Source organism: Silene latifolia, chromosome 1 (assembly GCF_048544455.1).
Source record: "Silene latifolia isolate original U9 population chromosome 1, ASM4854445v1, whole genome shotgun sequence".
Lineage (NCBI taxonomy): Eukaryota > Viridiplantae > Streptophyta > Magnoliopsida > Caryophyllales > Caryophyllaceae > Silene > Silene latifolia.
Genome location: NC_133526.1, coordinates 53,767,021 through 53,781,038, shown reverse-complemented (window position 1 = coordinate 53,781,038; position 14,018 = coordinate 53,767,021). Strand labels below are relative to the sequence as shown.

Here is a 14,018-nt window from a genome sequence, read left to right as displayed (position 1 = left end):
TACGCACTAAATTAGGTTATATATTGTTGGTGATAAGAGACTTGACCCTACCATAAAATCTTACTCATCAAATGACGCCGTTGCCGGGGATGGCGTTAGGTTATACTTAGTTTTTTTAAAAGAGTCTTTGCTTTGGTCTTATCTCACTTGTTAGTTTGTGTTAGTAGTTGTGTGTTTCATTTTAGAGTGTGTGATTTCTTGCCTTCCCCTAGTGTGTAAAGACATTATGAGATTAACGGTTTATTGAGTGCATGCCTAGAAGGAACCACCAAGCTCTACTCTTCAATTCCGACCCCGAGAGGCTTTTTAGGACCTTGAGGACAAGGATCCTTGATAGAGTTCGGAACCCTCCACAAGCAAACATTGATCAACCAAACTCACACACCCCACAAAATATTGATACCACAACCACACTTCAACCAAACATCACAATTGAGACTCTACTAGAAAACCCTTTTCATAACTTCCTTATTCCAAATAACCCACCTCAAACACCACCCCCTCATATACCAAATCCTCCACCACAAATGGTTCTACGAGATCACAACCGGCCTAACCATAATGATTCATGTAACCCTATTAATTTTGGCACCATGGCCCCAAACAACATTGAAATGCATCTCGCCCAAGTCGGGTTGATTGAGAAGGATTTGTTAGGAGGGCATATTGAAGAAGATGCTCATGCTCACCTCCGAAAGTTCAAGCGGAAGGTTTCAATGATGAGGAAGAATGGGGTATCCGAGGACACCTTGAGGATGATGTTATTTCCGTTTTCATTGATGGGTAAGGCGGACCGATGGTTGAACATTCACCCCCGGATACCTTCAAGACGTGGGACGCCTTGGCTAAAGCATTCATGGCCAAATATTACCCATCATCCAAGACCGCAATGCTCCGTAATGAGATTCATACTTTCAACAAGAAGACGGGGAGTCTTTGGGTGAAGCTTGGGACCGTTATCAAGACCTAATAGCAAGTTGTCCCGATCATGGAATCCCAGAATGGTACATCACTCAAACATTCTTTCAAACATTGCTACCTAGGACTAAGGAGATGGTAAATGCCTCCGCGGGGGGAGGATTTGATCACTTGAATGATGAAGAAGGCACGGCATTGATCAAGAAAATGGTAGACTCGGAAGCAAACTATGGGTCAAGAGGAAACATGCTAAGAAGGAATGGCAAGTTCCCTAAGGAGAACCCCTCCAACTCCGAGACAAATGCTAAGCTCGACTTACTCATGAAACAACTTGAAAAGCTACAAATAAACCAAGTGCACCAAGCCACAACCTCACATGGGCCACCCATGGAGGAAGTGGTTCAAACTTCAAGTTATGAGCTTTGTGGAGGGAGCGGTCATACCTTTGATTTGTGTGCCAACAACTATAACGGTGGCTACGAAGAGAATGTTCAAGATGTTAATGCTTTCCAAAGCTTTAACAAGAATACATGACCACCAAGACCACCCTACAACAATCCCAATGTCTACAATCCAAACACTAACTTCTACCATCCCGGTTTAAGGAACCACCCCAATTTTAGTTACAAAAGTGCCAATGTTCAAAACCCATAACACCTTCAACCACAAGCCCCAAATAATCCACCCGGTTTTTCTCAACCAAGGGGAGGATTCTCCAACCAAAGAAGTAACCCCGGAAATCAAAACCAATGGCCAAACAAAAATCAAAACCAAAACTATGGGAACCAACCACAAGGGTACCAAGATTTTGGTGGAAATCAAAGCAACCAAGGGTTTTACCAAGTGAATCAAGTGAACCAAGCTAATCAAGGATTTGGGCAAGGGTATGTTCAAGGGTTTCAAGAACAAGGCCAAGGATCAAACTTCAACAACAATGGTCCTAGAGGTAACTTTCAAGGGGGACAAAACAACAACCAAGGTTCCAACACTCGGTGTAACTATAGGTTCCCTCTACCCATAGCCAATCAACCTTATCAATAACCCCAAGGTGAGCTCTCCCAAAATGAGCTTTTGAAGATGATAAAGAACATGCAACTTCAACATAGTCAAGAAATGGCTAATTTTGCCAAGGCAACCCAACAAGAACAAGCAAACTTCAGGGCTGCCTTCCTTAAAGATATGAGAGAAATGGAATCAAGGATGGCCTCTCACGCTATGGCTAACCCTCAAAGGCCACCCGGTGGTCTATTGGCCCAAGGACAAAGTTCCAAGGACGCCTCAAATAGCCACCATACTCATGCGGTAGTGTTAAGGAGCGGTGTAGAGCTTGAGAACCCCTACAAGGACCTTGAGGTGGAAGTTGATGAAGAGCCCAAGGGGAATGGGTTGGAAATGAATGGTGAATAGGGAAGCTCACCCATGGTACCGTCGACTAAAGTTAGTGAAGATAAGAAGGGGAAGAAAGCTTGTGAAGATTCGTCAAGAAGTGGAATTCAAGTGGGTAAGGATGTTGATGGATATGTGGAAGACCTCCCATATGAGGAAGAAGCTATTGAAGAAGTACCTTTGCAACACTCTAAGAAGGTAAAAAATAATTCGGTTCCTCCAAAGGTGTCTTCCAATTCTCAACTTGTTCCTAAAATTCCTTACCCTTCAAGAGCCGTTAAGAGTAGGGAAAACCTTAAGTATGCCAAGTTTTGTGATATGCTTGAGAAACTTGAGGTTACCCTACCCTTTACGGAAGTGATTATGAACATGCCAACTTACTCAAAGTTTTTAAAAGACATCTTGACTAAGAAAAGAGTCTTGGGTGACCAAGAGATAGTGGCTATGGAAGAGGCATGTAGTGCTCATATCCTTAAAAAAAATGCCCACTAAACTTGGTGACCCGGGAAGCTTTTCAATCCCATGTGTAGTTGGTGGTGTTCCTATATCAAGATGTCTTTGTGACTTGGGAGCAAGTGTGAGTGTTATTCCTTTAAAAGTTACAAAGAGGATTGGCATTCAAAACCTTGCTCCTACTACCATGACTCTCAAATTGGCGGATAGGTTCGTCAAGCGCCCTATGGGGGTGCTTGAAGGCGTACCCGTCAAGGTTGGAAAGCTTTTAATCCCCGCCGATTTTGTTGTCCTTGATATTCCGGAAGATAGCCATACCCCCATCATCCTAGGTAGGCCATTTTTGGCTACCGGAGGAGTACTTATTGATGTGAAGAATGGGCGGCTAACCTTCCAAATTGAGGGCAACAATGTTGAATTTAACCTCCCAAATTTGATGAAAGGACCAAGAATAGTAAGTTTGAGCACTATTGAGTTTATTGATGAGGTAGTAAATGAAGTAGCCCGAGAAGAAGTGGAAATGGAAGAGGTTTTTCAAATCTCCTTGCATGATGAGGCCATGAAGGAAGATCATGAAGTTGATGAAGAGCTTTTGAATAAAGTGGAGGGTTTTCTCCCTCCAAAGGTAAAACTTAAACCCTTACCTCCCTCACTCAAGTATGATTTCCTTGATGAGGGGGAGGCTTACCCGGTGATCATAAATGCTAACCTAAGTGAGTCACAAGAAAAGAAACTTTTGCAAACCTTGAGAACTCATAGAGGCTCACTTGGGTATAGCATAGATGACATCAAGGGCTTAAGCCCGAGTTTGTGCACGCATAGAATTTTCTTGGAAGAGGGGAGTCAACCCAAGGTAGATGGTCTTAGGAGGATAAACCCTAAAATGGCCGAGGTAGTTAAAAATGAAGTGTTGAAATTACTTGAGGCCGGGATTTGAAAGAAATGTAGATCTTTATACATACTAACATACTCATATATGTGGAAATTAATTTGTCATAAAATTAAATACGGATTTTATGCATGCAAACAATATAATAAAATAGAGAAGAAATCATATCCTTACATTGGTATTTCGGTTTAATGGGGCACAAAAGAAATCTCCTTTTCTTTTGTTCTTGAGCTTTCCTTTAATGGAAGAACAAGATCCAAGTGTAGGATCTCTCCTTAGGAATAATACCCAAAGCTAACTCTTAATCTAATTAATATTATTTGAGCTAGTATAATATTAATCTAGTGAAAAATTGAACCAAAATTGTTTGGTTTTTGGGTTCTCAAAACCGGTTGAGAGAGAGGGATTTTGGAGGATTTTATCTTTCTAAAACTTAATCCTTTTTGGAAGTTGGATGAATGAATAATAATTCACACTATTACATGTAGTGTATGTTAAAAATAAAAGACAAAACCCTTTGCCCTTTTCTTTTGTGAACCGTGTAAGAGGAGAGGAGAGGGGAAGAAAAAGACCCAATGCATGCATTAGTTTGCCTTCACAAGGTAAGTAGGGTTGCATGGCTACTCTCCCTTTTTAATCATTATGTTTACCACTTAATTATAAACACAATATTAAGCCTAATACTCCTCCAATTTTTCGGCACATTGTATAATATGGATTCCATATTATTTTTGTCAATTGTCAATATGTCACATGTCACATGTCACATAAATTTGTTATGTATTTTTAACATATTAAAAATCAACGTATTAGTAAAAATACGTCATATACAAAATCGACTTAGTAATTCATAATTACTTGTACCAAAATATTTTATCGTTTATAAATCGCATTTATAATAATTCATTCAAATTTAATTGTTTCCTTAAACAATAATTTCATCCGAGTAATGATACAATTCAATTACTCAGACCGTATCTCATTTAATCACATTTCAATTTGATACGTAAATTTTACTTCCAAAATCGTCCGTCAATTTTTCAAGTAATTTAATTAACTCGTAACATTATACGATTAATTAAATGATCAATTAAGAGTATTGCCCTATAGGTATGACCTAGGGGTCAACTGATCACCACCGTCACGACAGGTAATGTCAAACTCTAGTCACCAATCATTACCGATATATGTTGACCGATTGTGACAATAACAAAATTACTTCCCAATTGTATTCTTTAAAATGAGATTTAATAATGATATTTAAATCACATGATCGCACTATTGTTGAGGACACATTTCCCAACAATCTCCCACTTGTCCTCGACAAGTGTGCGTCACCAATTCTCTTGTCCTATTACTATCTCCCACTCAATGCAAGGTGTCTTTCAGGTCGTACTTGCAAGTGATCATATCGAGAGTGGTTTCCTCGATCTGGAGAATAACTGATTGACCGGACTTATCTATCATAGATACTTTCCGAGCGTGGCCACGCATTTCGATTCATTACTCCTCGAGTGGCCCCGAGATATTGTTATAACCCTGACTAGGGGTGGACAATTCCTATCGCACTCATTCCCTTCGACTAGCCACAGCCATCATAACCCAAAATATGCCCATTTGACCCCATTTATGAAGGTCGTAGTAACACAAATCAAAGTTAATCTGAAACTGTGCCATCTTAGGCGAATAGTCTTTAGTCAAAAGAATCAACTCATTAGAATACTATAGTAGCTCTCGCCACGACCAGACTATATAAATTTGCCAGAACTCTATAAGCGGTCATAAGGCCCGACAAAATGTTCCTAACAGTCTGCCTATGTGATCGACTAGTCATCTCACATGACTCTATGGCACTTGAACTTGCCATCAATCGCCTCACACTCTAGTCACTTCGAGACGTCACCTCATACAAGTGACTATGGGCAAATACTATGTTAATCCGTGTTCACTTTAACGGGGTTCAATTGTCTCTACAACCCGTTTGGATGTAACAAAGTATAAATAAAAGATAAAAGACAAATGTGATTATGAACATGAACAAAAACAACACTTTTATTTCATTTCAAAATCTAACAAAAACTTGGTACATGTTTAAGTCCCATGGACGTAACATGTCCATCATGCTTAGCCTGCGATAAAGGCTTGGTGAGCGGATCGGCTATGTTGTCATCCGTCCCAACCTTACAAATCGCAATTTCCTTTCTTTCAATGAAATCTCTTATTACATGATACTTTCTAAGTACATGTCTAGATCTATTACTAGACTTTGGCTCCTTAGCTTGGAAGATCGTCCCACTATTATCACAATAGAGAGTGATGGGATCATTGGCGGTAGGTACTACTTTTAGACCTTCCGTGAATTGCACGATCCAAACGACTTCCTTAGCGACTTCCGATCTTTGCGATGTACTCACCTCCATTGTAGAATCCGCGGATTCTGACTTCCTTGAAGCTTCTCCAGCTTACGGCACCACCATTGAGCATAAACACGAAACCAGCTTGTGATTTCAAGTCATCTCTATCTGTTTGAAAACTTGAGTCCGTGTATCCATTAACACGCAACTCAGTGTCACCTCCAAACACAAGGATAGAATCCTTAGTTCTTCTCAAGTACTTAAGGATGTTCTTGACAGCAATCCAGTGACTCTCACCTGGATTTCCTTGATATCTACTCGTCATGCTCAAGGCATACGAGACATCAGGACGTGTGCATATCATGGCATACATGATTGATCCAACAGCGGAAGCATAAGGGATCAACTTCATGCGTTCAACATCATGGGGTTCGGAGGGACATTGAGTCTTGCTCAATATCGTCCCGGTTACCATAGGTACCAAACCCCTTTTGGATTTGTCCATGCTGAACCGTCGAAGAATCTTATCGACATAGGTCTCTTGACTTAGTGCCAATATCCTCTTGGACCTATCTCTATAGATCCGGATACCTAATATGCGTTGTGCCTCTCCTAAATCCTTCATTTGGAAGTGGTTACCTAACCACTTCTTAACGAAAGACAACATCGGAATATCATTTCCAATGAGTAGTATGTCATCGACATACAAGATTAGGAACACAACATTGCTCCCTTTGAATTTCATGTATAAACATGGTTCCTCAACACTTCGAGTGAAACCATTTTCCTTTATCACATGATTGAATCGATGATTCCAACTTCTAGATGCTTGCTTAAGACCATAAATGGATCTCTTAAGCTTGCACACTTTGTTAGCATTTTTAGAATCAACAAAACCTTCGGGTTGTATCATGTACACTCCTCTTCTAAATGCCCATTTAGAAAAGCGGTTTTGACATCCATTTGCCATATTTCATAATCATGAAATGCGGCGATCGCTAACAAAATCCGTATGGATCTTAGCATGGCTACGGGGCGAAGGTCTCATCATAATGGAGACCTTGGACTTGGGTAAATCCCTTTGCCACTAGCCTAGCTTTGTAGACATCGTCATGTCCTTCTATGCCATTTTTGACCTTGAATATCCATTTGCATTGGAGGGGTCTTGCCCCTTTAGGCAAATCTACCAAGTCCCAAACTTGGTTTTCATGCATAGAATCCATTTCGGACTTCATGGCTTCAAGCCATAAGGAGGAATTTGGACTAGAGATTGCGGCCTTGTAGGTGGCGGGCTCATCACTTTCCATAAGCAATACATCGAGTGTTCCATCTTCCTCGATAAGTCCCACATATCGATCGGGATGGCGAATTACTCGGCCCGTCCTTCTTAGTGGAGGAGGTACAACCGCGTTAGACGACGCAGGAACATCTTCTTGCGTCTCTACCTCGGTTTGTGGCTCTTGAACTTCGTCAAGTTCAAAATTTCTCCCACTCTGTCTCTTAGAAATAAATTGACTTTCTAAGAAGAAAGCCTCACTAGACACAAACACTTTGTTTTCTTGAGGTTTGTAGAAGTAGTATCCTCGACAATGCGAGGGGTAACCTACAAAGGTGCATTTTTCGGATCTTGGGGCAAGCTTATTGTCGGCTTTAGTCTTGACGTAAGCATCACATCCCCAAATCCTCATATAGGATATATTGGGAACCTTTCCTGTCCACATCTCATATGGAGTCTTTTCGGTGGATTTAGTGGGACTATTGTTCAAAGATCTAATTGCGGTTTGAATCGCAAATCCCCAAAACGAGTTCGGTAACTCGGTTTGACTCATCATGGATCGAACCATATCAAGTAGGGTTCGATTCCTCCTTTCGGCAACACCATTGAGTTGTGGTGTTCCGGGTGGAGAAAGTTGTGATATAATACCACAACCTTTCAAGTGTGAATCAAATTCAAGGCTAAGTTATTCACCACCACGATCGGAACGTAGTGCTTTTACCTTTTTGTTCAATTGGTTCTCTACTTTGTTTTGAAATTCCTTGAATTTCTCAAACGCTTCACTCTTATGTTTCATTAAATAGACATGCCCATATCTACTTAAGTCATCGGTGAAGGTTATAAAGTAGTCATAATTACCACGAGCGGTGATACTCATTGGTCCACACACATCGGTGTGTATGAGTCCCAATAGTTCACTAGCTCGTGTCCCTTTACCACTAAAAGGATTACGAGTCATTTTGCCAAGTAGGCAATATTCGCATGTACCAAATGATTGATAATCAAATGGTGTAATCACATTAGTAGAAATTAATCTTTTGATGCGATTCTCGTTTATGTGACCTAATCGACAATGCCAAATGAACGCTTCACTTGGGTCACTTGTTTTGAGTTTCTTTGATTGAATGTTATAAATATCATTAGTCGGATTTGAGGTCTCTAAAATGTAAATGCCATTGATAGAGGAAGCTTGGCCTATAACCAAGTCGTTCCTAGAAATAGTACAATGATTGTTCTTAATGACAAAACAAAAACCGTCCACGTCTAGCATGGCGATTGAAATAATGTTTTTAGAGAGTGTAGGTACATAAAAACAATTATGCAAATACAACTCAAATCCATTTGGCAAAGCTAAAACATAAGTTCCCTTGGATTCGGCCGCTACCCGAGCTCCATTTCCAAGGCGTAGATCCACATCTCCCTTGCTAAGCCTCTCCACATCTCTTAAACCCTGTAAATGATTACAAAGGTGAGAACCATAACCGGTATCTAGTACCCATGTCGTAGTGGAAGTATAATTTATATCAATAACATAAATTTCTTTAGGAATTGTACCTTTTGGAGCAATGTGTCCTTCCCTTATATTTCGCAAATACATGGGACAATTCCTAAGCCAATGTCTCATGCCATAGCAATAATGGCACTCATCATTAACTTGCTTGAAGTTTTTGATTTTCTTTCCTTTCTTCTTAAACCTCTTGCCCTTTGAAGAAAGAACTTGATTGCTAGAGCTCCCACTAGCTTTGGCATCTTTATCTTCCAGAGACAAAGACCCTATAGATTGTATGAGGTAGTCTTCCTGAGACGGACTCACACGAGGTCTAGTAGTAGTAGGTGGTTTAGAAGAAGTGATGAAGTTAAGGTTTCCATCCGAACCTATCCCGAAATGAAGTTCTCTAGTAGTATCGAAATTGTTGTTGGAGCAAACGTCGTCAAGAACATTGTGATATGACTCAATAGTTATCGGTGCGGTAGCATTTGGTGGATTCATTGTAAAGAACTACAAATATGGAGGAAAAGGAAATATTAACACTTGTCTTTTAAATCATACTTGCAAATTAACAAGATATGAGCATTTATATAGTGACCTCTACCCAACTATAATAAATGATTCCAAGATCCAAATTCATATTAACTTGGGCACGGTATGGCCGATGAAACCCTTATCAATATAACTCGGTGGATTAACGTTTTAATCGATTCTACTTTTAGAACTCTTGGTCGATAAAATTACTCTAATATTTATCTATAGCCCGGAACACATGCAACTACGGTCGCGAATACTTCCGTTGAGCTCAATCCAAATTTCGAATAAATGTGTCCATGATCCAAGTCCACATCAACTTGGGCACGGTATGGCCGATGAAACCCTCATTAACATGAACTCGGTGGATTAACATTCATCACCCACTTCCCCTACGTAACAAGGTTTGTACCCCGGTAGGGCCGAGTGCACTCCCTCGCGAAATAGGTTTTCATGGTTTCTACTATTTGGTAAGGCTATGTCTCAATTGTTTGTTTTAGCGAGAGGTCATGTCAATTTATTATCTATCACGTTTTAAGTGAAATAAAGCGGTGAACTACGATAATTCGAATTGACACGGTCGATAAACTCGATAAAATAAGGATGCATGTTTTAGTTATGGCGATTTAGCGATGCATGCGACATAAAATAAAATGCAAGCATAAAGATAAATAAATCCTAGTATGGCCTTTCCTAAAATAGAAAAACTATTTAACTATTACATATTCGGAAACCAACTCCATTGGTCCCTTGAACTTCGGTTGTGGGACGCATCTCGAGGTAACACCGTCTTTATGTATTGCCATCTTGAAGAAATCCGTCTTTGGGAACTCCGAGATAAATAAAATTACATAATTTCCTATTATACATTTGTAACTAAAATAAAATAAATCTATTAAATTACAAAACGGTGATACGAGATCACAATAAAAATTACAACCGAATCGATATTCCCATACATTTCGGGAAATACCAATTAAAATCTAAGGCCATACTAAGTAAAATTACATAATTCAAAATTACATAAATTAAAATTATGACAATCATAAAGAAAATGCAGCATTATAATATGTATGGACATGCTCAATTTTATGCTAAATCGCCTTTAATTAGCCAATATCGTATATTACTCGGTTTTTACGGATTTGCGTGATTTCAACATTTTATAATCACAAAATACATAAACTCATATTTATGCATAAGTTAATTACCCTAACCTATTAGGACTCAAAATTTAGTCTTCACTAATAATTTGACCATAATTAACCCATATTTACAAAATTTGTTCATAAATGGACCAAAAATTACAAAAATAAGCTATTAAACTTCAAATAAATCACAAAATTTCAAATAAATTCAAATTTTGAAATTTAAACGCATGAACATTCTGGAAAAATTCCATGACACTCATAATGTTCAAAATCTTAGGTTAAACATTTCGAAAATTTACCGGAAAAACAATGTTGCGGTTTATCGATTTTTTAATAAAATAATCATAAAAACATGGAAAAATTATTTTCATTAACTTTTCAATTTTAGATCTGAAAAAGATAATAAAAAACAACATTAGACGTTTTTCCTAAGTCATAGATTATGTTTTATTAATTTTCCACTAATAATGTCACTATTTATGCTATTTTTCTTCAAAAATCCATAAATCATGCAAAAAGATTTCTTTATAGCCAATTATTTTACACACATCTTGTAAAATTGCATGTGACAACATATTAATTTTCTATGACCAGATTCGAAATTTAACTCATATTAACCTATTTTTCACCTAAATCCGAATTTAATAATGAAAAATTCATTTTTCGAGCATAAAAAGTCCAAAAATTATGAAAATTTACAGGTTATCTCAAAATAATATATGTGACAACATATCCAAAACCCAACTGAAAATTCGAAGTATAGCTAATTTTAGACCAAAAATGACATTTTTACTCATAAAATCATATTTAAATGCCATTATAGAGAAATATGAACAATAAAAATCCGTAAAATTAACCAAAATATCCTAAAACATTTTAGGACCAGAAATATTAACATGCATGGATTAATTTTGTGATATTTCATAATAACACAAATTTTACAAGTTTTATTTGTTATTCTTATAACTCGGAAAAACTTTTAACCGATTTGCATGCAAACAACCGTGGCTCTGATACCGATTGAAAGAAATGTAGATCTTTATACATACTAACATACTCATATATGTGGAAATTAATTTGTCATAAAATTAAATACGGATTTTATGCATGCAAACAATATAATAAAATAGAGAAGAAATCATATCCTTACATTGGTATTTCGGTTTAATGGGGCACAAAAGAAATCTCCTTTTCTTTTGTTCTTGAGCTTTCCTTTAATGGAAGAACAAGATCCAAGTGTAGGATCTCTCCTTAGGAATAATACCCAAAGCTAACTTTTAATCTAATTAATATTATTTGAGCTAGTATAATATTAATCTAGTGAAAAATTGAACCAAAATTGTTTGGTTTTTGGGTTCTCAAAACCGGTTGAGAGAGAGGGATTTTGGAGGATTTTATCTTTCTAAAACTTAATCCTTTTTGAAAGTTGGATGAATGAATAATAATTCACACTATTACATGTAGTGTATGTTAAAAATAAAAGACAAAACCCTTTGCCCTTTTCTTTTGTGAACCGTGTAAGAGGAGAGGGGAGGGGAAGAAAAAGACCCAATGCATGCATTAGTTTGCCTTCACAAGGTAAGTAGGGTTGCATGGCTACTCTCCCTTTTTAATCATTATGTTTACCACTTAATTATAAACACAATATTAAGCCTAATACTCCTCCAATTTTTCGGCACATTGTATAATATGGATTCCATATTATTTTTGTCAATTGTCAATATGTCACATGTCACATGTCACATAAATTTGTTATGTATTTTTAACATATTAAAAATCAACGTATTAGTAAAAATACGTCATATACAAAATCGACTTAGTAATTCATAATTACTTGTACCAAAATATTTTATCGTTTATAAATCGCATTTATAATAATTCATTCAAATTTAATTGTTTCCTTAAACAATAATTTCATCCGAGTAATGATACAATTCAATTACTCAGACCGTATCTCATTTAATCACATTTCAATTTGATACGTAAATTTTACTTCCAAAATTGTCAGCCAATCATTACCGATATATGTTGACCAGTTGACAGTAACAAAATTACTTCCCAATTGTATTCTTTAAAATGAGATTTAATAATGATATTTAAATCACATGATCGCACTATTTTTGAGGACACATTTCCCAACAGGATTATCTATCAAATAACTGATAGTAAATGGGTAAGTCCGGTTCATGTGGTACCAAAGAAAGGGGGGGTGCAAATGGTTGAACAAGAAGATGGGACCACCCTACCTACTAGACCGGTGACGGGATGGCGCATATGTATTGACTATAGGAAACTTAATGCCGCCACCCTTAAAAACCATTTCCCGATTCCCTTTATAGACCAAATGCTTGAGAGGCTCGCGGGACATGCTTATTATTGCTTCTTAGATGGTTACTCCGGGTTCTTCCAAATCTCCATTCACCCGGAGGACCAAGAAAAGACTACCTTCACTTGTCCCATAGGGGTCTATGCTTATCGTAGGATGCCATTCGGGCTTTGCAATGCGCCCGACACCTTTCAAAGGTGCATGATGGCAATATTTTCGGACTTTCTAGAGAAAAGCATGGAAGTTTTCATGGACTACTTTAGTGTCCATGGGGACTCGTTTGATCATGGTCTTGACAATTTGACTAATGTGTTGAAGAGATGTGAGGAGCACAACCTCGTCCTAAATTGGGAAAAATGCCATTTTATGGTAGAAGAAGGGGTTATACTCGGCCACGTTGTCTCTAGAAGGGGTATTGAGGTTGATAGTGCTAAGGTTGCCGTTATAGAAAACTTGTCACCTCCTTCCAATGTAAAGGGAGTGAGGAGTTTTTGATGCGTGTCATTTATATGATGTTCTACACCTTATTTTACACGCATTTCAGAGCTCAAATATGTAGTTTATGCTACTATTTTCCCTATTTCCGTCTACTTTCGTGTTTTTGTGTAATATTGCAGAAATGTGAAGAATTCAGCAGAAATGGAGCCGAATCCGTCCCCGAGTGCTTGGCATAGGATTTGACATGAAGTAGTGACTCGAGAGATGAACTTAGTGCGCGTTTCAAGGCCTAAAAGATAGCAAAAGCACGGTTGCGTACAAGTTGCAAAGCTTAAACAAGCGAAGGAGTGCTTCTCGACATTGCAGGCTGTTTAAAATGGCTATATCTCTAGTTCTGGATCTGATAATCGAGTGATTCTAATTGGAGGTGAAAGCTTATCCTCTTATATTTCCAACGCCGCATAGAACGCCTGATTTGACCAAGTAACGAAGAAATGGCAGCTGTTTTAAGATCGGTGCGCGCTGCAGAATTCGTCAGAATGCATACTGTACAGCACCCTTGGTCGATCGACTGGTTTATGTGGTCGATCGACCACATCACGACTCTGACGAGAGATTTAAAAGAATGAGAATTAAAGGATTTTAATCTAAGCCCATTTGTAATTAGGTTTGGAGAAGGAGTTACGTGATATTTTCTATATAACGTAACTCTTCCTGCTGCTTAAAGGGGATTCATTCATTAGTTAGTTTTAGGGATTCAGATTTATCATACTTAGTTTACGGTTTTCTTAAGTATTTCAATAA

General features: G+C 38.0%; 1 non-coding gene across 1 annotated transcript; it reads right to left on the bottom strand.

Annotated features, from left to right (window-relative positions):
• Positions 1–889: 889 nt before the first annotated feature.
• LOC141621591 (small nucleolar RNA R71) lies at positions 890–995 on the bottom strand. Its single transcript, XR_012532479.1, has one exon. It is a non-coding gene; the product is annotated as a small nucleolar RNA R71 (small nucleolar RNA).
• Between the last annotated feature and the right edge of the window lie 13,023 nt (positions 996–14,018).